Source organism: Amblyomma americanum, chromosome 2 (genome assembly GCF_052857255.1).
Source record: "Amblyomma americanum isolate KBUSLIRL-KWMA chromosome 2, ASM5285725v1, whole genome shotgun sequence".
Lineage (NCBI taxonomy): Eukaryota > Metazoa > Arthropoda > Arachnida > Ixodida > Ixodidae > Amblyomma > Amblyomma americanum.
This window is the reverse complement of record NC_135498.1, coordinates 166,234,277-166,256,179: the sequence shown is the minus strand read 5'-3', so window position 1 is coordinate 166,256,179 and position 21,903 is coordinate 166,234,277. Positions and strand designations below refer to the sequence as shown.

The 21,903-nt window shown below is 46.7% G+C and overlaps 1 protein-coding gene across 1 annotated transcript in view; it reads left to right on the top strand.

Moving 5' to 3' along the window:
- LOC144120206 (growth hormone secretagogue receptor type 1-like) overlaps nt 1-21,903 on the top strand; it is a 225,304-nt gene that overhangs the window by 25,793 nt on the left and 177,608 nt on the right. The gene's annotated exons all lie outside the window — the stretch shown is intronic.

Below are 21,903 nucleotides of genomic sequence, written 5' to 3'. Positions count from 1 at the left end.
TTGTTCTTTTTACTTCGCTTTGATTATTATTTTTGGCCAGTGTCATACTCCTAGTATGATGCTTTTTAGCGTTATTGTTACATTTTCCATCTTAGTGCATTGATAGCTTTATTTTTTAAATGTGCGTCATTCCATGCCAAACGTCCCTGACTTTGCCCTCAAACATCTCTGATTTGTGCAAAAAAAGCTTGTGGAAACTTATCGCATCGTGTGTAATGAAAGGCTAAAATATTTTTGCTAGAAAATTTACTCATGAGGCGAGCTCAGTTTCAACGTTTAGAAAATGTGCGAAATTAGGCACTGCTTATGGTATTAAGCGCCTGTTTACAGGAAGTATTCCGAGTCCTGAACTTGGGAACAGTTGGAGATAAGAGTTAATGGAGAATATATAACTAATCTGCTAATCGCTGATCACATTATCTTGCTTAGTCACTTTGGAGATGAATTGCAAAGCATGATCCACGAGTTAGAAAGGCAGATTAGAACGGTGGGTCTAAGAATTAACACGCAGAAAACCAAAGTAATGTTCAACAGTCTAGAAAGGGAACAGCAGTTCATAATTGATAGCGAGGTGCTGGAAGCAGTAAGGGAATAAATCTACTTAGGGCATGTAGTGTGTTGTGTTTCAAGGCACATATGCAACTAAGGCCATCATGCGCCAAGCACAAGGCATAGAAAAAGATTTTTCTGAATTTAATGAAAATGTGGAAAATAATCGGTGGTGTAGAGGAACCAAAAAGTTAGTACTACCTAGTGATCACATAGAAAAGAAATTTTAGAAATGGCTACAAGTAACAGCTTTAAAGAGGGTTGGGTAACCTCAGCATCTATCCTTGGCTGTGCAAGGATCTCGAGGCTCCCAACGAACCAAATATAGACCTCAGCCTTCTTCTCAGGAATGAGAAAGTGGCTGACGTCTACCAAAAATATTTGTAAAGCAGTCTGTCAGAATTTAGTTCCCTGAGAAATCCTGCTTTTCTTAAAAAGTGAAAAATGCAAGACATGTCCAAAATTGCACTATCTCCTAAAAACAGTGCCGAAGGAAAAGGAATGTATGTGTAATTGAATAAAGTACATTCTTCTTAGCTTTCCTAGTTTGACACAAGACAATGAAATGTGGCTAACTAAGCTCATCTTTAGCAAACCGGTTTGTCTTGTTAGTTAGCAGGAAGTTGTGCGTAAGGTCTGTGTGGCCGATTCCGAGACGGGAGAGAATGATTTTTTTTAAACGTTCCTGGTGCACACAACTTCTATTCACCTAAAACCGGCTTTACTAAATGTAGTTTGTTATTTATTTCGTTGTTCCAAGACCTTTGCCGTTTCTTTCTTAATTTATGTTCTATTCAGCTCATGCAATACTTAAAGGGCATATTTATTTCCTTCCCACGAGCTGGAGCAGCGCACAGGTCTGCTCTGTAGCTGCCTTTTATTCCGACATGACTCGGGACCTAGCAAGGTTTTATGTGCTGGCCTTGAGCTGTGGCTGTTACTATGTTGTGTGTAATGTCACCAAGTAGTGGAGTGATTGTATTTCTAGAGTGAAGAGCTGTGAGTACGCTTAGGCAGTCAGTGTAAACAATACTTTTCGTGAGGTTCTCGTTTACTATTTTTTCTACAGCTACACAAGTGGCGTAATATGCGGCAGCGAAATTGGATGTAGGCTGTACAAGTTGTACTTATTCCTCACAGGTCCCTGGAACCACTTCCTTGCCAACGTAACCATCCGATTGCGAACCGTCAGTATTAAAATATGTGATGTCGCCGTATTTTTCCACAAGTGCAAGAAGTTATTGTGAAGTCTGTTACTTGTGTAACTGTGTTAGAGTGCAGTCGCATAATCGAGGAAAATTGTGCCATGGAGGTAGTGAAACTCCTCTTTGGGCAATGCCAGGTAATGTGCGCTGCATATTGAGGTTCTGGCATATCTCTTAGAATCGCAATATCAGTGCTCTGGTAGCTTGAGGGTTGTTGGGGAATATTTTTCTAGAAGGATATATCGTTACGACTGGAAAGCAGATGCGTTTTGGTAGAGATCTTACTTTAACGACTTATGCACAAGTTAAAGCCGTTCTACTGATCTCGATTGAGGGTTTATTTGTTTCTGCATCTAGGCTGACTACAAGAGATCTGCTGTATGCACCACACGACAGGGGTTGGTCTCAGTTGTGGACTGGATCCAATTTTTTAAGGTATAACAGTCGTGCTTAACCGCAGTTTACACTTGTTAACCGCAGGTAGTGACCGCTAATCCGGGTCAATAGAGAAGTAACTAGAATAAAAATGGGGTGGAGGGCACATGGCACGCTCTCTAAGATCATGAATGGCAATTCACCAATATCTCTGAAGAGAAATCATACAACACTGTATCTGACTGGAACCCACCTATGGGGCAGAAACGTGGACGCTAACGCAAAGGGTTTAGCTGAAGTTATGGAAAACACAGCTTGTTACGGAACAAAATATTACAAGCCTAGCGCTAATAGACCTTAAGCGATTGGAGTGGTTGGGAAAACAAACGCGAGTTAATGACATCCAAGTCAAAACCAAGAAGAAATGGGCTTGGGCAGGACATGTAATGCGGAGGCAAAATAACCGCTGGTCCTTAAGGGTAGCAAAGTGGATTCCAGGAGAAGGCAAGCGTAGCAGGGGGCGGCGAAAGTTAGGTGGGCGGATGAGAATAAAACGTTTGCGGGGACACGGTGGGCGCAGATGGCAAAAAACAGGGTTAATTGATAAGACATGGGAGAGACCACTGCCTTGCAGTGGGCGTAGTCAGGCTGATGATGATTATTATTAATACTTAATGCCATAAAAAATTTTCAAGCGGAGCTGTCAAGCCGTAAGTTGCATCGTCTTTCAATGCTTCTTCACCGCAGAGCACGGCACCTGGAATGACACATTTATGGCCAGTTAGCGATTACAGTTTGCCCTTCCTGGCAGTCGTGCATCTTTAAGGCTGTAGCTAACGCAAATATCGCATGACATTTAGCGGTTGGTATGCGATAAGCGAGATCGTTTTTACTTTCAAAGTTCGAATCGACCAGCTATGGCGCCACGCAGCCAAGAGTAGGAAAACGACGGCATTCAATCTGCTGTCTCGCGTGGACAATGTGGAGGGAACGAGCAGCCGGCACGGCAACCGTAATATCAGTTCTTTATTCATACCCGAAAAAGATAGCTGAGAACGTGTGCCTCGCAGTGCACCTGATGGCGCGAAGTCCTCACTCCGCCTTCGGGTAACGCGAGACATTCTCGCAGTGGGCGCGGCCGGATCGCGTGGAGGTGCGGAACCAAACATACTGCGACCGTGGCACTGGCGCGCAGCGCTGTCTCCTCCTCATGTCCTCTACACGTGTGCCATGGCTCTGACCACAATAAGTGAGTGTATTCATGGTGGGCGAACAGCGCAACAAATTGTCTTTGTCCCGCCGTCGTTGCGCTGTTCGCCCACCATGAATGCTTAGCAACTCGCCCAAATCTCAGCTTTACTGAAGTGAGTGTGGCATGAACACACTCGATAACAATCTCACTTCTGCATGTACCGATATGGCAGTTCTAAGAAAATAGCTTCCCACGAATATTTTTACTAACTTTTGATGCTTGCGTGCAGTGGAAGCTTAGGAACGAGAACTGTAGATTTCGCCTGGCCAGTGTCGAGAGGGCTGTGGTGTGCTGCGGGCGAAAGGAAAGAGACAACACAAAATAAAAAAAAATTACCTCGATTAAAGCTTCAGAAACGGGTGATAATTAGCTGTTCTGCTAAATCTACCATCGTTTGTATTTTTACTGCGACTTACTCAGGGTGAGATAAACTGACTTTTATAGACGAAAACACTTTACTGAAACTTATTTCATTTCACTTTGACGCATTGTTTCATCGGATGTAACAGTGTAACAAGCTGTAACATTTTCACATTTTAACAGCTGTAATGAGCTAGTGGAGGTTGATGTTTAAAGAAATGTCAAAATAGCATTAATTTTGCATTTTATTTAAAATACAAAATATATTTACGCCGTCCTAAAACACATGATCTGAATCATATCTAAAGTTAGAGTCTTTGTGAATGTCAATAAAACATCAGTGGAGTGTTTTAAAAAAATTGTATTTTTAATTCATTATTAAGCAGTGACTGTTTTAATAACTTTTCGAAACGTTCAAACTGAGTTCACCTTACGAATTAATTTCTTTTGGCAAAAATACTTCGGGCTTAGGTTCCGCACTTTACAATAAGTTTCCACGATTGTTTTCGAACGTCTGGGACGTTTGGCATGAAATGACCCATGTACTTATGCTACAGCCACTGCTGATAAAGGTTGATTTAGAAAGGCTAGCAGCGTCCCTGAAATAAACTAACTTCAGTTTGTTCCTTGACCCACACTGCTCCTTCTTGTCCATTAACATTACCATAGCTTGCTACACTGTTCTCAACTTGATTTCAGTGCTTTTCTGTTAGCATTTTATGTACAGTAATGGACAAAGGTCTGACCACCCCTCCAAGTTCACAGCCATGCTGCACTGCTTGAGGGGGCGCATATGATGGTGCGCACTGGTGTCGACACCAGGAATGTATCTTCCAGTGCCGCACGCATGCAACACCGCCCGGTTCAGAACATAGAAGGGAGCTTAGAAACTCCTAACCTCACCATACTGAAATACTAATGAATGCATATACTCTTTAGTTGTACTTTTGTTTGTATTTTTATAGGTGGCATATTTTCTGCTGAATACGTTTCTGCAATTCCATCCGTATTAGACCAGTGGAAAACCTTTTAACATTACTATGAAACTAAGCTTGGCCCAACCAAGGCTAACTGCAATTACGTGTCCTGAAGACATTTCATACCGCAGCTCAATACAAAAAATAAATGGTGGACCATTTAACTACATTGCTAAAACAGGAGGCATAAAGAGGCAGATCAGTACCTGGCATTGCCTGTGTAAATGATGACACTTCATGCTCCTGACAGCATCTCAGGATGACGTCGCAGAGGCGGTTAAATTCAGCTTGCATGCAATTTTTTATAGATTTTTTGAAGTCAATGTCAAAATACATCAATAGCTGAAAGAGCATGTAAGTAATATTTTTTACCTCTATATCGCGATCTACCAAAGTTAAACAAGCATCTCTAATTCATTGGCTATCATTTTCAATGCAAGTATGCAAAATACACACCGTTGCCTCAGAAGAGAGGGAAGGGAAAATGCCTATCGCTTCTAATCAAAGCCATTCTCTTCGGCTGCTCATGCCTCTCCCTTGCTGTAGCACGATGCCTTAATTGGAGCACACTGTCATGAGAGGTGGCACTTAGAGCTGGGTCCATAAGGCACGCCTTGTGACTCTGGAGGCACTCCGGCGTTTCGCCATATGCAATCAGGTGTCGGTAGTCGTGCAGTGGAAAGATGGAGTATCAACACTCACACTACACTATAATCAATTCACTAAGTGGAAACCATTATTCAAGTGCTCACGCAACGGCTCCACAGCTAAAAATGGTCAATCTATGAGGTCGTTTCACCAAACTTCCACATACGTAAACTGCGCTTGAATCTACAAAAGTGAGGGGGCGATGCCATGGCGGTACAATGACTAAGGCATGCTGCTGCTGAGCAGAAGGTCATGGGATTGAATCCTGGCTGTGGCAGCTTTAATGCAAAGGTGGCTAAATGCAAGTGCAATCAAATGCCCCACAATGTTAGTAGATATAAAAATGCGCAGGTTATCCAAATTAATGCGATGTACTCCACTGCAATTGCCTCCCAAAGCCCACATGCTGCTTTGGATTGTTAAACCTCCCATATATTGTCAAAGAACCGATCTAGACAATCGTATGGTTGTTTTAAACCATATGCCATAGGGTAGCTTATCCTCTCGGCATCAATTCTTTACCAATGTGTTTAGCATCCTCTTCCATATCCACAGCGCTAAAGATGGGACAGAAGGAACACCCACAAGTCACACAACAGAGCAGTGCTCTGTTGTGTTATTTGTGTTTTTCTTTTGGCTCGTCTTTAGCGCTGTAGATATGGAAGTTAAAAACCAACTCGCCCAGCATGCTGTATTGTAGCATTCTCTTATGAACTATAAGAAACTCATATATGTGACTTAAAAAGTCAGGAGAGGTTATTTGTATGTTAAAAACGGCAAGTTTAACTAAAACATGTGGCTTCTGCAGTGCTTTAATTAGGCATCTTTCTTTTAAGTACAATATGTAGCAGAGCTGTACAGTACTTCCAACTTATATGACCTTCGTGCAGCAGCATTTCATAAGTGCGACATTCCTTTCCGACTTCTAACGGACATGTGCATTACTGAGATATTCTGCATAATGAACAGAGAGGCATGCAAAAAGTTCATGTTGAGGCCCAGGAAAGATGGTTACAAAAATATATGCCAATCAATATGCGACAGAAATGACTTCCTTACACATCCTTTTGGCTGCATTGTTATTCTCATATTAGGTAAGCTGCAAAAGGTCTGCACCAAAAGGAGACTACAGTTATTTACTTGGTAAAATATAACGTACATGGAATAAAATCTCCAGCGCAAAAGCATTAATTTATATCATCTCCACTTTCTTATAGTCTGTAATTACTCAAGATTATCCCATTGGAAAAATAGCGTATGATGTCTGAAATTACTTCTAAATAAAACCAAAAACATCTCGAACTATTCAAATTGGACTCCCAGGCTTCCTATGTTTAGTACCGAAATTACAAACCTCCCTATGAAAGAAAGCTCACTCTGGTATTTGCTATAAAATTCACAATAAAATAGTAAACATAAACAAAAGAAGCAATCAAACAACGATGGACATAGAAGAGACGAGGTACACAGTACAAATTGAACTTGCAGCTGGGCTCTAATTGAAGCAAGTCCATCACCCAAGAAAAGCAGCCGAGCACGCATACCACGACTACCAAGTCACACACCACAAACGATGGTTGGAAGATAATCAGTGTGCTAGCGCCGGTGTCAAAAAGAAATATAGGTCCTTCTGGATCAAAGAGATAGATGTGCCGATGAAATTATCCCCTTGCATGCTGATGTGATGGGCTTCAAGAATTTCGCGCTCCCAACTTGCCCTTGCCTCTATATAAAAGTGGAGAACAGTGGGTAGCAGCCGAATCCTAGAAGTGGCGAGGCAGCTTTGTTCAGTCAGTGGGGTTCGAAGAGTTCTGGTGCTCTCGCATCCTGTCACTGATACGCCGGCTTGTTTGGCCAAAATAAACTTTTTCACAAGTAAAAAGAGCATGGCGTCGTACACGCAATGTAAGTTTTCATGCCGCGTCGTACTCACGGGTGGCCTGGTTCTCCTACGCGCAACATGCGAACAAAGGCTTGAAAATTTGCATGGAGCTGAAAAGACGACGTTAACGATTTGCCACAACCGCTACTTTTTTGATGGTGTAGAAAACCCTACGCACATTTGGCATCACCTTAAAATTTTTTCGTTCAGTTCTTATTGGGCTACCCATTTTGAATCTCTGCTCTTAATGCTTTGCAGTAGCGTTTTTGGACCACGTTCAAAGGTGATTCTGAGGAACCGGCGGTTTCTAAATGCTTCAATTGATTATCAGGACTTGGCTTTATCATGTGGTGACAAATTTGTTCCTGTGCAATATAAAAGCAATTTATAGCAAAATCTATTTTGATGGCTCTTAGAGTCACCAGACGAGGACGGTAACGATGCCTTAGTTCTAGGTAAAAAGTCCCAACATACATGGCCATTGTCATGAAAAGTTTGTTGAAGTTATAAAATTCTAATCTAGTGGTTACTGAGCAGTTCATTGGTAAAGCAAAGAGCAGTCGAGCACACCCTAAAACTTCTTGAAACCTGGTCTACAACTACGTGCCGGAAGTTTTTCGTGAAATATTTAAAATACGCAAAAAATCTTGAACACATCTAAAAATTTTGTGCGCACAATTATCAAGGAGAGATCCTTGAACGGTGTTGTCAAATTTTGCTAAAAATATCCGGCACAAGACTGGTGCTACGTTAGTCATATTACAAATTCCTTTGTTTTGTATGATTACGATTACTTCTGATTATAATTCCTTCTGTATTTCATTTTTTTCTGCACGTCTGGTGCCATATATTTTTAGTAAAATTTGACAGCACACTTCAAGGATCTTTCGTTGACAAACGAAACAGTTTTTATATGTGTTGATTAATTTGTTACTATTTTAAATGTTTCACTTAAAACTTCCTGCATGCGGGTGGAGTCAAGATCTTTAGAACTTGCAAAGCTCGCTCGACTCCTCTTGGCTTTACCATGAGCTGCCCAGTAACCGTTTGATTATATTTCTAAACTGCAGTCAACTTTTCATGATGATGGGCATGTATGTTGGTGCTTTTTACCTAGAAGTAAGAAGGTGTAGCGTTTTCGTTTACTCACTCTAAAGTCGTCATGAGAGGGAACGCCGTGAATTGCTTTCGTAACACCGTAAAGCATAAACACAGGAAAGTGTAAATGACATGCACTTAGTTTTGCTATGATTTAGAGTCATTTGCCAGTCAGAACTCCACATGTTAATCGCGTTTAGTTATGATTGCAATGTGTGTTTGTCAGCTTCAGTGATAATTTTACGGTAAATAACGCAGTCATCGGCGAACAGCCTTACATGGGACGAGATGCAGTTAGGCAAATCATTATTATTGTCAAGGCGTTTATTTGAAGCACAGGTCGGTTGATCTTGGTTGACCGGCGACACGACGGGCACACTCACAGGCGTCGTTCGAAAAACCCAGCTGCACTTCGTCTGCTTCTTCGTTGACCCGCTTGAACTCGTCCGCTTCATCGCTGCGCTGCGCCTGTCGGTCCCATTACAATTACTCGCCCTCCGAAAAAGGAGCCATCCTGGCGACTTACGGAGAGGAGAGGATGGGCGGGTCATAGTAAGGCTTGAGGCGCTCAACGTGCACAGTTTCGCGGCCCCGGCGACGGTGGTCCGAAGAGGGAACGAGCGGCTCAACGATATAAGTCACCGGAGAAGTTGGGTGGACAACCCGGTAAGGTCCGTGAAAGCGAGACAGTAGTTTCGTGGCGAGGCCGGGAGTGGAGGAAGGCACCCAGAGCCAAACGAGGGCGCCTGATGGGTATGACGCTGGAGGGTCCGGGGAATCCCGACGGTGCTTCTGATCCCATTGTTGCTGTGTGGTGAAAGAGCGGGCAAGTTGCCGGCATTCTTCGGCATACAGGTGAGCTTCGGAGAGTAAGGTGGTCTCGGAAGGGTCAGGGTGATAAGGAAGGATGGTGTCCATGGTAGATGTAGGCTCCCGGCCATATAAGAGGAAGAAAGGAGAAAACCCCGTTGTTGTCTGAGTAGCTGTGTTATACGCGTACGTGACGAACGGGAGCACTTGATCCCAGTTGGAGTGGGCGGTGTCAACGTACATGGCGAGCATGTCACTCAGAGTGCGGTTGAACCGCTCAGTCATGCCGTTGGTCTGGGGGTGATAGGCGCTGGTGTAGCGATGAACGATTTGGCATTGCCTGAGCAGGGCCTCGACGGCGTCCGAGAGAAAAACACGGCCGCGGTCACTTAGAAGTTCTTTCGGGGCGCCGTGACGAAGAACAAGACTGTGTAGAATGAAGTGAGCGACATCGTTTGCGGTAGCAGATTTGAGAGCCGACGTTTCGACGTAACGGGTGAGATGGTCAACGGCAACGATGATCCACCGATTATTAGCCGAAGTAGTTGGAAGCGGGCCATAAAGATCAATGCCGACGCGGTCAAAGGGACGGCCAGGGCAAGGTAACGGCTGCAAAGGAGCGGCGGCGGGTTGGGGAGGTTTCTTGCGACGTTGGCAGGCGGTGCATGACCGAATGTATTGACGTATGTAGCGGTACATACCTCGCCAGTAGAATCGCTGACGAAGGCGAGTATATGTTTTCAGTACACCGGCGTGGCCGCATTGTGGAGCGGCGTGAAAAGAGGCACAGATTGTAGCACGGAGGTGTCGAGGGGTGACCAACAGCCACTTCCGGCCGTCGGGGAGGTAATTACGGCGGTATAAGAGGCCATCACGAACGGCGAAGTGGTGGGCTTGGCGGCGAAGGGTCCGGGTCGAATGATGCGGCGAGGGAGTGTTCAGGAAGTTTAGCAGCGAGGTGATCCAAGGATCCTTCAGTTGTTCGGAGAGCATATCAGGGATGTTGAACGAAGAGAATTCGTAGGCACAGACGAGGGCAGAGGTTGACTCGCATGGGAGTGGTGAACGAGAAAGGGCGTCGGCGTCCGAGTGCTTGCGGCCGGAGCGATAAATGACGTGTATATCAAACTCCTGGAGACGTAAAGCCCAGCGGGCGAGTCGGCCAGAAGGATCTTTGAGGGAGGATAGCCAGCATAGGGCGTGGTGGTCTGTGACGACATAGAAGGGCCGGCCGTAAAGGTAAGGGCGGAACTTGCCAATTGCCCAAATGATGGCGAGACATTCTTTTTCTGTGACAGAATAGTTTGATTCCGCCTTGGTGAGGGCGCGGCTGGCGTAAGCGACGACGTATTCCGGATACCCAGGCTTTCGCTGGGCAAGAACTGCGCCCAAGCCCACACCGCTCGCGTCAGTGTGAACTTCTGTCGGACAGGCGGGATCAAAATGGCGAAGGATGGGGGGAGAGACCAGCAGGCGGCGTAAAGTGCTGAACGCGGTATCGCAGGCGGGGGACCAAGACGAAAGGTTCGGGCTGCCGGCAAGAAGCTGCGTTAAAGGGGCGATGATACTGGCGAAATTTCGGATGAAGCGGCGAAAATATGAGCATAAGCCTATAAAACTGCGAAGTTCTTTTAAGGTGGTTGGTTTGGGGAACTCAGCGACGGCGCGAAGTTTGGCTGGGTCAGGTAGAACGCCGTCTTTGGAGATGACATGGCCTAATATTGTGAGCTGCGTTGCACCGAAGTAACATTTTTTCAAGTTTAGTTGGAGGCCGGCGTCAGTAAGGCTAGTGAGTACGCGCTGAAGGCGGTGCAGATGGGAAGGAAAATCTTTGGAAAAAACGACAATGTCATCTAGGTAACACAGACAAGTTTCCCATTTGAGGCCACTGAGAATAGTGTCCATCATCCTTTCGAATGTGGCTGGAGCATTGCAGAGGCCGAATGGCATCACATTGAACTCATACAAGCCGTCTGGGGTGACGAAAGCGGTTTTCGGCCTGTCGTTCGCTGCCATCGGGACCTGCCAGTAGCCGGAGCGTAAGTCGAGGGATGAAAAATACTCCGCTCCCTGCAAGCAATCCAGTGCGTCGTCGATTCGGGGTAGAGGATAAACATCCTTGCGTGTGATCTTGTTGAGACGGCGGTAGTCCACACAGAACCTGATGGAGCCATCTTTTTTCGTCACCAAGACAACAGGAGAGGCCCAAGGGCTGTGAGAAGGCTGTATTATGCCGCGCCGAAGCATGTCGTCAACATTGTCACGGATGACGCGGCGCTCGCTCGGCGAGACTCGGTACGGTCGCTGACGCAAGGGAGCGTGGGTACCAGTGTCAATTGTGTGAGAGACGGCCAATGCGCGCCCCAAGGAGGGCTGGGAAAGGTCGAAAGAGTTGCGGAAGTGGCAGAGAAGTTCCAAGATTTGGTCACGGTAAGCGGACGGAAGGTCGGGAGCGATGTTACGACGAAAGACGTCGATGGAAATCGGATCGGGCGCTGTCGCACAACAGGCTAAGACAGTAACTGGGGAGCAGGCACGGGTATCGGAGAACTCGGAAGCAAGAGCAGGGTCCAGTTCTTCAATAGAGCCGAGGCATTCGCCGCGAAGAACAAACGACGGGCAAGAAAATGGGTTGGTGACATAGATGGCGCAGTGGCCATCGGATATCGAGACAACGGCGAATGGAATGAGGAGGCGCTGATGGCGAGTGGCTGCTGCGGTAGGTGTGAAAAGAACAGGGCCGCTGAGGAAAGAGTCGGGGCGGAGCGGAACGAGGGCTGAAGAGGAGGGAGGTATGTCGGTGTCGGCAGCTACAAGAAGCTTAGCGGAGCGCACAGGTAGGTCACGCAACGAAACATCACACAGGAGAGAAAGCTCAAGTTCCGCACGGGCACAATCAATCACAGCACGGTGGGTCGAGAGGAAATCGCAGCCGAGGATGACATCGTGAGAGCAGGCGGTCAGCACAACAAACTCGATGGTATAGGCGACGTCGTTTATAGAAACGCGGACCGTGCAGGCTGCGATGGGGTGGATGCGCTGAGAGGTGGCCGTACGTAGTGAAAAGTCAGACAGCGGCGTTGTCACCTTACGAAGTTTGCGGCGAAGAGCATCACTAATTACGGACACTGCAGCACCCGTGTCGACGAGCGCGAGAACGGGGACGCCTTCAACAGACACCTCAATCACGTTAGCAGGAGAACACGGAGGACTTAAAAAGTTGGCAAAACACGCAGTTCTTGCCTCCTGAACTGCGGCAGTCAGTTTTCCTCTGGGAGAGGGTCCGGGCGGCGGAGCATCGGAGAAATGGAACGTCGACGAGGGAAGGCGAGCGGCGAGTAGGGTACTGGGAGCGATGTGTAGAGGAGGCAGAAGAGACATTAGGCAAGGGCGGCCCGGAATCGTAGCGGAAATTGCGCATGAAATCGCCAGAACGAGGAGATCGCTGACGGCAAAAGCGTGCGACATGGCCCGGAAGACCGCAGGAATAGCATATCGGTCGATTGTCCTCGGTACGCCAGGGGTTTATTTATTTATTTATTTCTGATACCCTCATGGCCCACAGGGCATTATTGAGGGGAGTGGTACATAGATATAAAATGAAACTCTTACAAAAAGGGGGTTAACGCATACATAGGCATGCCTACAAAAAAAAAAGAAGCTAGCTGCAAGAAAATACATGATTCAAAAAGCGAAACAATACAATAATTAGGAATACCAACACCAAGACGAATAAATTCACAAAAACAGTCAAAAAACATTTCATGTAAACATAAAGATATGAACTAGAACATCACCCTTCGTAGAAACATTGAACGGGTACGATGGCAGAAGGCTATTAACAGAACAAAGTGCATGCGAGAAAAAAAAAAGGAACAGGGCTAAATACACAATATACAAAACGAAGTGAACCAACTGAGGCTATGGTAAACCATAATGTAATGACAACAGTGCCCTAAACTCATCAACGTCCTTTGCAGCTACAATATGTGGTGGTAGGTTGTTCCACTCCAACGATGTTTTTGGAATAAAGGTATTTATGCAGGATGTTGTCCGGCAACGAGGAACGCCAACTTTCCGTGAGTGATCGATGCGAGATGAAACATATGTTGGTGTTGTGATCAATGCTTCTTTCAGAGTAGAGTTCATGCTGTAAATTTTAAAAAACAGACACAGACGGGACACTTTTCTGCGCAGAGCAAGAGGGGTCAACGATAAACTATTTTTTATTTCTGTGACACTGGAAGCACGATCATAGTTGCGCACAATAAGGGTTTCGGCGGGGTCGACGAACCGGGGCCTGCGGCGGGGGTATAGACGGCGGTGGAGCATAAAAGGCCGGGCTGCTAGGGTAGGCGGCAGAGGTGGGCGAGCGCCGTGTACCGGTGACTGCTTCAGCATAGGTGAGCGGCGCTGCCACAGGAGGCGGTGGGGGACTGGATGGCAGAACTGCAGCGACCTGCTCCTGAATAACACGACGGATAGTGGGAGTGAGAGATGGCGCCAGGTCGTGCGGAGGGCAGACGGGGTCGGGAATGTGATGCAGCAGAGAAAGCTGGCGAGCGATCTCTTCGCGGATGAAATCTTTAACCTGCTGCATGAACAGGGACTGCTCAGCAGACGAGCCACCAAGGGCCAAGCCAGCAAGACCCCCCGCAGGCGCGCCGGACTGCCGCGTAGATGCGCGTTGCTTGCGGAGTTCGTCGAAGCTTTGGCACAGCTGGATGACGGTAGCGACGGAGGTGGGGTTCTTCGCCAGCAGCATCTGGAAAGCGTCATCGGCTATGCCTTTAAGTATGTGGTTGACTTTATCCGCTTCGGACATGGAGGGGTTGACACGCTTGCACAGGTCAACGATGTCCTCGATGTAGCTTGTGAACGTCTCGGAAGGGAGCTGAGATCGAGCACGAAGACGTTGCTCGGCGCGAAGCTTCCGGACGGCGGGGCGGCCGAAAACGTCGGCGAAGCTCGTTTTAAAGGACGACCAGGTGGGAAGATCGGCCTCATGGTTGCGAAACCATAGGTTGGCAACGTCCGTTAGGTAGAAGAGGACGTTGCTAAGTTTCACGGAATCGTCCCACCGATTGTAAGTGCTGATGCGCTCATAGGAGGCCAGCCAATCGTCGACGTCTTGGTCATCGGTGCCACTAAATGGAGACGGGTCACGCTGGCGCTGCACCCCGTGACAGAGTAGGGTGGCAGGGATGGGCTGCGATGGTTCACTCGGACCTTCCGGCATGGTGGCGGAGACGAGGAGCGTTCCACTTCGAAGTTCCAGGATGAGGACCTGGACGGGAACCGAGGCACCTCCACCAAGTGTCAAGGCGTTTATTTGAAGCACAGGTCGGTTGATCTTGGTTGACCGGCGACACGACGGGCACACTCACAGGCGTCGTTCGAAAAACCCAGCTGCACTTCGTCTGCTTCTTCGTTGACCCGCTTGAACTCGTCCGCTTCATCGCTGCGCTGCGCCTGTCGGTCCCATTACATTATATATGTTAGAAAAAGCAATGGACGAAGCACGTTTCCTTGCGGAACGCCGGACGTGACTGGAATAAAAGGGGAATTGCAGTGGTTTTTATTTGTGAACTTTGCTGGGAATGACAAAAAATCTTATATCCATAAAATGATTTGCGTGTCAATGTTAATATGTTTTAGTTTCGTTAGTAGCCTGTGGTAGGGAACGCGGTCAAAAGATTTAGAAACATCCAGGAATATGGCATCCACCTGGTTGCCGACGTCACTACAGGATAGCAAGTCATTAGTAAATCCCCCTAACTGCCCATCGCATGAATATCCCTTGCGAAAGCCGTGCTGGCATTTGAAAATTATATTATGCTCTTCTAGGTATGTTATGGTTGCGAATGTATGATCCGGCCGGATCACCATGACGGTGAGAAAAGTGCGCATAAGATTCCCGAAATGCTTTGTGACGGGCTTTTTAACAACTTGTTGTTGAAGCCAACTTGGTCAGATGCAGACGACAATTTGCGATTATTAAGTAGTGACATGATACCAGAATCGCTGATAGTAATCTGCTATATGATCGTACCTGAAAGTGTACCTAAGTTTAGGCATGAAGAGACGTCCTTGCGGGTGAATACAGGCGAAAATGCATTGTTTAATGTCCGTGCGCACTGTGACTTGGGTACAGTGGCGCCTGAGTGATCAGTAAGCGTAACTTAAGGATGACTGGTGGGGTTGATTACTTGCCAACATTTTCGAGGGATGTTAGTCAGCATAGATGATAGGTCATGGTTGAAAAAGTGCCGACGGGAACATTTAAGTAAAGCCTGGTATTCTGTGTCGCACTGCTTGTATTTAATCCACGATGATGTGTGATTGCTCTTGATGGCTTGCCTGTATAACCACTTTTTTGTTGTTTAAGCATCGAAGTTCCTTGTTAAAGTGTGGTGCAGAACTGTTACTCCTAACTGTATGGTGCGTATATACTTATCAACAAGGGCGGAGAACACATTTTTGAACGCAATCCAGTTTTGTTGAACTGTATGGACGAGAAGCTGATAAGAAACACGTCAGTTAAGAGGGATAGTTCAGCCTTCATTCGATCAAAGATAACTTTTCAATAGGATTTATTTTCTTAATAGTCGTCTTCGTACCGCTCTCTGAACAAACAACGTTTCCAGTACCGACGTCATTATCGGAGAGCTCATCAAGATAACTGATGTTGGTGCAAATGTCAGGAATATTATTAAGGATTACATCAAATATGCTGGAGCATGTGGCAGTTCGCCGTGTGGGTTTCATGATGAGTTGAGATAATGAAAAATCTAAACATGACTTAAGAAATGCGTTCGATTCTATTTCACTCGCCGCGGTAGATAGTGTCGCACAATTAATGTGGGGGTAATTAGAGTCACCAAATGTCAATACAGCACAATCCGGAAACCGGTTGCACACTTCACTCAGAATGCGATAAAATTATTCAGCGAAAACTGCCCCAATCTAGGTGCCGATAAAAAACGCCAATAAGTATGTCTCTAGTACTGCATATTGGTAAAACCCATACACATTCAAGAAACGTAGTAACTATAATTGGTACACAGGAGAAGTCTTTTTTTCTTGCCAACAGAACACCGCCGCGTCTTCGATGCGCCCTGTCGCAGCGAAATATATTGAACGCTGATTGAGTAAACAAAATTTTGTCGCCAGGAACGTTGTCCGTAAGCCACGTTTCCGTGAGCGCGATTAATGGTGCAGAACATGAGTCGATGCGCGAGGAAATCGGAACGGCTTTCGAGAGGATACTTGTGACATTTGTATAGAGGAAACATAACGCGTTATCACGACTATGCTTATCAAGTGGCGGCAAGAAAGAGATACTTGAATGTGGTGAGGCAGGTAGGTGACTGGGTTAGCCATCGGGACTCCCGGGGTCCGAGCTTCTACTTGTGGCGCATCATTACCTGAGGTTTCCAGACGAACTGCGCTGTTGGCGTCCGTGTACCAGACGTAAACAGTATCTTTTATCAACAGCTTTTTGAAGACAAGGCAAGGACAGTCACTCTCCATGTTTATCGACTTCGAGAACTGCCAAAATCTTCGACGCTTATCGCGCACATCAACCGGGTAGTCACGTTCTATCCTGAAGTCTGTTTCCTTAAGCTTGTTGCCGTTGGTTAGCAAAGTGTCGATTTCTTTTTCATTGAAGATTTTCGCTTTTATTGGTCGTTTTTTATCAGTTTAATAGAAGCCGAGACGGTTGGCCCTTGCAATAGACTGGACTGAAACACCTAATTTATTTCGGAAGAATTCACGAACAAGAGCCTCGGTGTCTTCCCACGTTTCTTAACAGTCGGTATCTTTAACACCAAAGAACAATGCATTCGACCTTCTAAACTGTTTTCCGGGTGATCAATTTTCTCTTTGAGTTTCCGGACATAGCTGTAGCAGGTTTCTGGCAGCTGCTTACAAGGCACAGGCACAAGCTTGGTTTCCAGTTCATCGACACGTTTAGTTAGCTTATCTAAGTCACTTTTAAGAGTGGCATGCATTTTTAAACTTTAGTAACAGATTGAGAGGGCTTGCATTATTTGTCTCTAGACGCTGGATTGCTTCCCACACTGAGTCAAGCTTTTCCACTTGCACCTTCATCATCAGACTATGCAGGGTTCGCCTCAATATCACCAGCTAACAGCAAAAGGCGACGTAAGTACAATGCCGCTGAGCGAAAACGCTTGCAAGAGCCGGGTGGCCACGACACCGCAACAAGACAGACATAGCTGTCGCGAAAAGCGTAGGCATCGAGATAACTAACCTGTACAAATGCGAATGGTGAGAGAAACATCCCAACTGCGGTGGCGCGGCCCTTCTGTCTTTTGAAAACTAACACAATGCAGATCGGACTGCAACACCAAAATAGGTTTGGCCAAAGACAAATCTTTTTAATTGGATGCAAACCTCCAGAAAAATTCTTTCACTTAAGAAAATTCGCTTTCCGCTCAGAAAACGCTGCTGCACTGTACAATGAAAAGCGATATGCAGATTAAAGTTTCTGTTATTCATCTGTTGAAATTAAAGAGAATGCTTTTTTTATTTGACATGAACGGCTCGCATGGACATTCATTATAATGTTTGCAGTGTGCTTCCGAAGTAGGGCACTATGGTATAGAGATTCAGAAATGGTTGCAGGCTGCAAATATTTTGGCTACAAAAAGCATTAGCATAAGCTTTGTGAAGGCACACAGGTCTCTAATTAACAGCGAAATGCTGGTAAGAGCACAGGGCATGTCTGCAATTCTTAAACACACAAGGCGAATAGACCGAGTATAACACTTTGGAGTCAAACACAATGTGACGCTTCCGTCCGTGACAGGAGATAGAATTTGGTACTAAGTGAGAAACGATACACACGGACGCAGGCGAAAAGTTTGCCTAATAAGGCAGAGATGCCGGTGGTTTTCAGCCTTAGAACTACGACGGCTAAGAGAGGTCACAGCCGCCATTTACCCGACTACGCCAGACACATATCACGCGTGAAAAGCCTTTCCAAATGTCAAACCTCGGGTTTGAAGTGACGATGACAGCTACATCATCGGTCGTCCTTCGGAAGAAACACCAGTGTTCGAGGTCGCCAAACGCTGCAGCACCATGATCCTGAGCATATGTCAGTCGCACAGCCAGGTCTGTTTTCTTTGAACTTGTGCGTCCTATTATTGTGGGCCCCGCCGCGGTGGCTCAGTGGTTGGCGCTCGACTACTGATCCGGAGTTCCCGGGTTCGAACCCGACCGCGGCGGCTGCGTTTTTATGGAGGAAAAACGATAAGGCGCCCGTGTGCTGTGCGATGTCAGTGCACGTTAAAGATCCCCAGGTGGTCGAAATTATTCCGGAGCCCTCCACTACGGCACCTCTCTCTTCCTTTCTTCTTTCACTCCCTCCTTTACCGTTGCCTTACGGCGCGGTTCAGGTGTCCAACGATATATGAGACAGATACTGCGCCATTTCCTTTCCCCTGAAAACCAATTATTATTATTATGGGTCCTATTATCGGCGTGGTCTATGTTTCATGGCTTTTCTTAAAAGTATTCTTGTTGAAGTTTAAAGGTGGCTACCTCGACATAGTAACACCGGTGCCTGCGAACACCACAAAACACGTTAATTCCATTAAACAATACGCTGGCTTAGTGATTTCCGATACTCATTTTACTATTTCTGAAAAGCGATCGTCATAGGCGGTGCGGCTCAACAAATATTTGTCCATTTTACGCCCATCTAAATCACACCATTCCATAGTATATGCGTCTCGTCCCGTTCCCTCAATATAATGTTGCCTGGAGGCACGATCAGCGGCGAGCATCGCTGTTTGTGCCTCCACAGCACCAGGGCTAATCGCATTTTCGAAACTCTAAAAGCTGACCTGGCTATTACTAACAGTCAGCTACAGATCTGTAATTTCAGTCGAGCTCGTAACTGCAATAGTCAAAAAGATATACATCAAAAATTAAGCAACCAGTGCGCGTCTGTGTTGTTTCATTCGTCTTTCTGTCTTTCGTCCGGTTGCGTTGTTCCACAGAACATGCATCTATACCAAGTCGCTCAAGTTTCCGTCCTACAACCAGGTTACCAGCTAAAATTATGAGCCTTTTCTCTAATGACCACCAACACTCTGTAATGATATGAGTGAGAAGCTACCTTTACAACTCAAAGCCTGTTTACAAAAATGCGGCCTTTCAAGAAGCCCCTTTTGCTACGCCCCTTTTTTTCAAGCTACTCCATTCATCTGGTTTCTTCTTCCGCCATTCGTTCCTTCCTTCAAGCCTGGTTTTCATCCATCAACTGCAGTGCCAGATACTGCATCTCTTCTTTCATAATGCAGTTTTCCTTCTGCTTGTTGCTGCATCCAGCATGGTGCAACCATGATGCGGAAAGGCGCCTCAGGCAACGTTACTAACACAGCAATCTAGAGTCTAGGAAAACGCGAGTCTTTCTGACTGCGTGCGAAACGATGACCTACCAGGTAGGCGAAAGTGCGAGCACGAGTGTCGCAGTCACATGGTCGCTGAAAACTACAAACAGCGTTTTCCGCGTCCTACGTGCTTTTACGTGACAGCGCCATCAAGTACCGGAGTAACGAAATGGAGAAACAAAAAAGAGGGCGGCCGTGCTTCCGAAGGGCGCTCGATATACACAGAGGTAGGTACTATTGGCTCAGTCGTGGGGAGATTCGAGGAAACCCCAAACGCAGCGAAAATGTGGGCGCGAAATACAGGCACGATTCAGCGACTCCACGAGCGAAGAACTAGCGGAATTAGCCAACTAGCAAGCAAGCACGTATTGATAAAGTGATAACAGTACTCGCCATGAGTTCTCGTTTACCTCGTTGCAAACGAAGGCAGTATGTCAAGTGTGGGCACAGAGAACTTTCGAGGGCTAAAGTAATACCCAAGTAAGTTCATAATGCATTCGGTTTATGTAGCCGACCTACAGGTAGCTTGGCACTTCCTGCAGCATAGCGACCTGTGCGAGAAAAATACAATTTACTTTAAATAAACTGCCTGCTTGGACAGATAGAAATGGATTCAAGTTTTCTCCTCTGGAAACAGTAGCTGTTCTGTTCTCATTGCGACAAGGGCTACAGGTCGATTCCAATCTATACTTGAACCAAACCGCACTACCAATTAAACAAGAACTCAAATTTTTAGGCGTCACGTTTTAGAAGAAACTCCCCTTTCATCCACACATTAACAACCTTAAAAAGAAAGCATCCAAAGCCCATAATATATTAAAGGGGGGTCCGATAGAGCATGCCTATTACAAATCTATCGCTCTCTGGCGCGCTCCAAGCTGCACTAGGGTGCGTAGTACATGGTTCAGCAAGTGCATCCTACTTGAAGGGATTGGACCCGGTTAATAACATTGGTCTGCGACTATCAACTGGAGCATATAGAACATCCCCGGTAAACAGTCTTTACGTTGAAGCTATTGAGCACTCACTAGAGGATCTAAGAGTAGCACTTATATGCGCGTACGTCCTAAATACGCGTTCTCTTCCTAAACATATCTGCCATCCCATTGTTACCAAGTGCCCATCTAAAAGATCATTCAACAACAAACCACATTTCATTAGTCCACTAATACTGCGCTTTGAAGATAAACGCGAAGAGTAAGGACTACTAGATGCTCTACGGAATATTGCACATAGATATTGTAACGAAGACAGGACCGGCACAGATCACGGTCTCAGCGAAGTCCAGCGCACAGCAGGGAACTCACAAGATGGCTGTCCGAACCACACACACACTTCGTCTTTGTCCACCGGCACACGCACACTTCGTCTTCATCGTCGGCGCGCTCCCATGAGCACGCGCCATTACCCCCTCCATCAAGGCGGCGGCCCGACGCCGGAAACGAACACGGACAGCAAAGGTAATGTTCGGTATAGAAGGCGGACGGCAGAGAATACAGAGAGCTGTTAAGCTGGTAAAGCGGCGGGTTGCAGCCTGTCATGGTAGGGCTTCATGCGCACCACGTGGACAGTCTCGGTCGGATGGCGCCGACGTGGTGAGGAGGTCGTGTCCCGCGGAAAAACTTCGTATGTGACATCACTTATACGACGAACCACCTCGTACGGACCGAAGTAGCGTCGGAGGAGCTTTTCGGAGAGTCCGCGGCGGCGCACAGGTGTCCATACCCATACAGAGTCGCCGGGCTCGTACCGAACGCATCGGTGTCGGAGGTTTTAGCGACCAGCGTCGAGTTGTTGTTGATGTCGAATCCGGCACCTTGCGAGTTGGCGGGCTTCTTCAGCCCGCTGGACGAATGTGTCAACGTCAGCGTAGGGGCCGATGTCTCCGTCGTTGTGAGCAGCGGGTAGCATAGCATCCAGCATGGTAGTGACACACCGTCCGTAGACCAGCTGGAAAGGTGTAAGACGGGTAGTCTCCTGTTCTGCCGTATTGTAGGCGAAGGTTGCATAAGGAAGAACTTCGTCCCACGTACGATGCTCAACGTCGACATACATAGCAAGCATATCTGCAAGCGTCCGGTTGAGGCGTTCAGTCAAGCCGTTTGTTTGGGGATGATAGGCTGTTGTCTTCCGGTGACTGGTGTGGGTGAGTTCGAAGAGAGATTGCATTAATGCCGCCGTAAAGGCGGTTCCACGGTCCGTGATGACGACTGATGACGCACCGTGACGCAAGACGATTGATGTCATAAAAAACTGAGCCACTTCTGCAGCACTAGCGTGGGGGAGCGCCTGTGTCTCGGCGTACCGCGTTAAGTAGTCC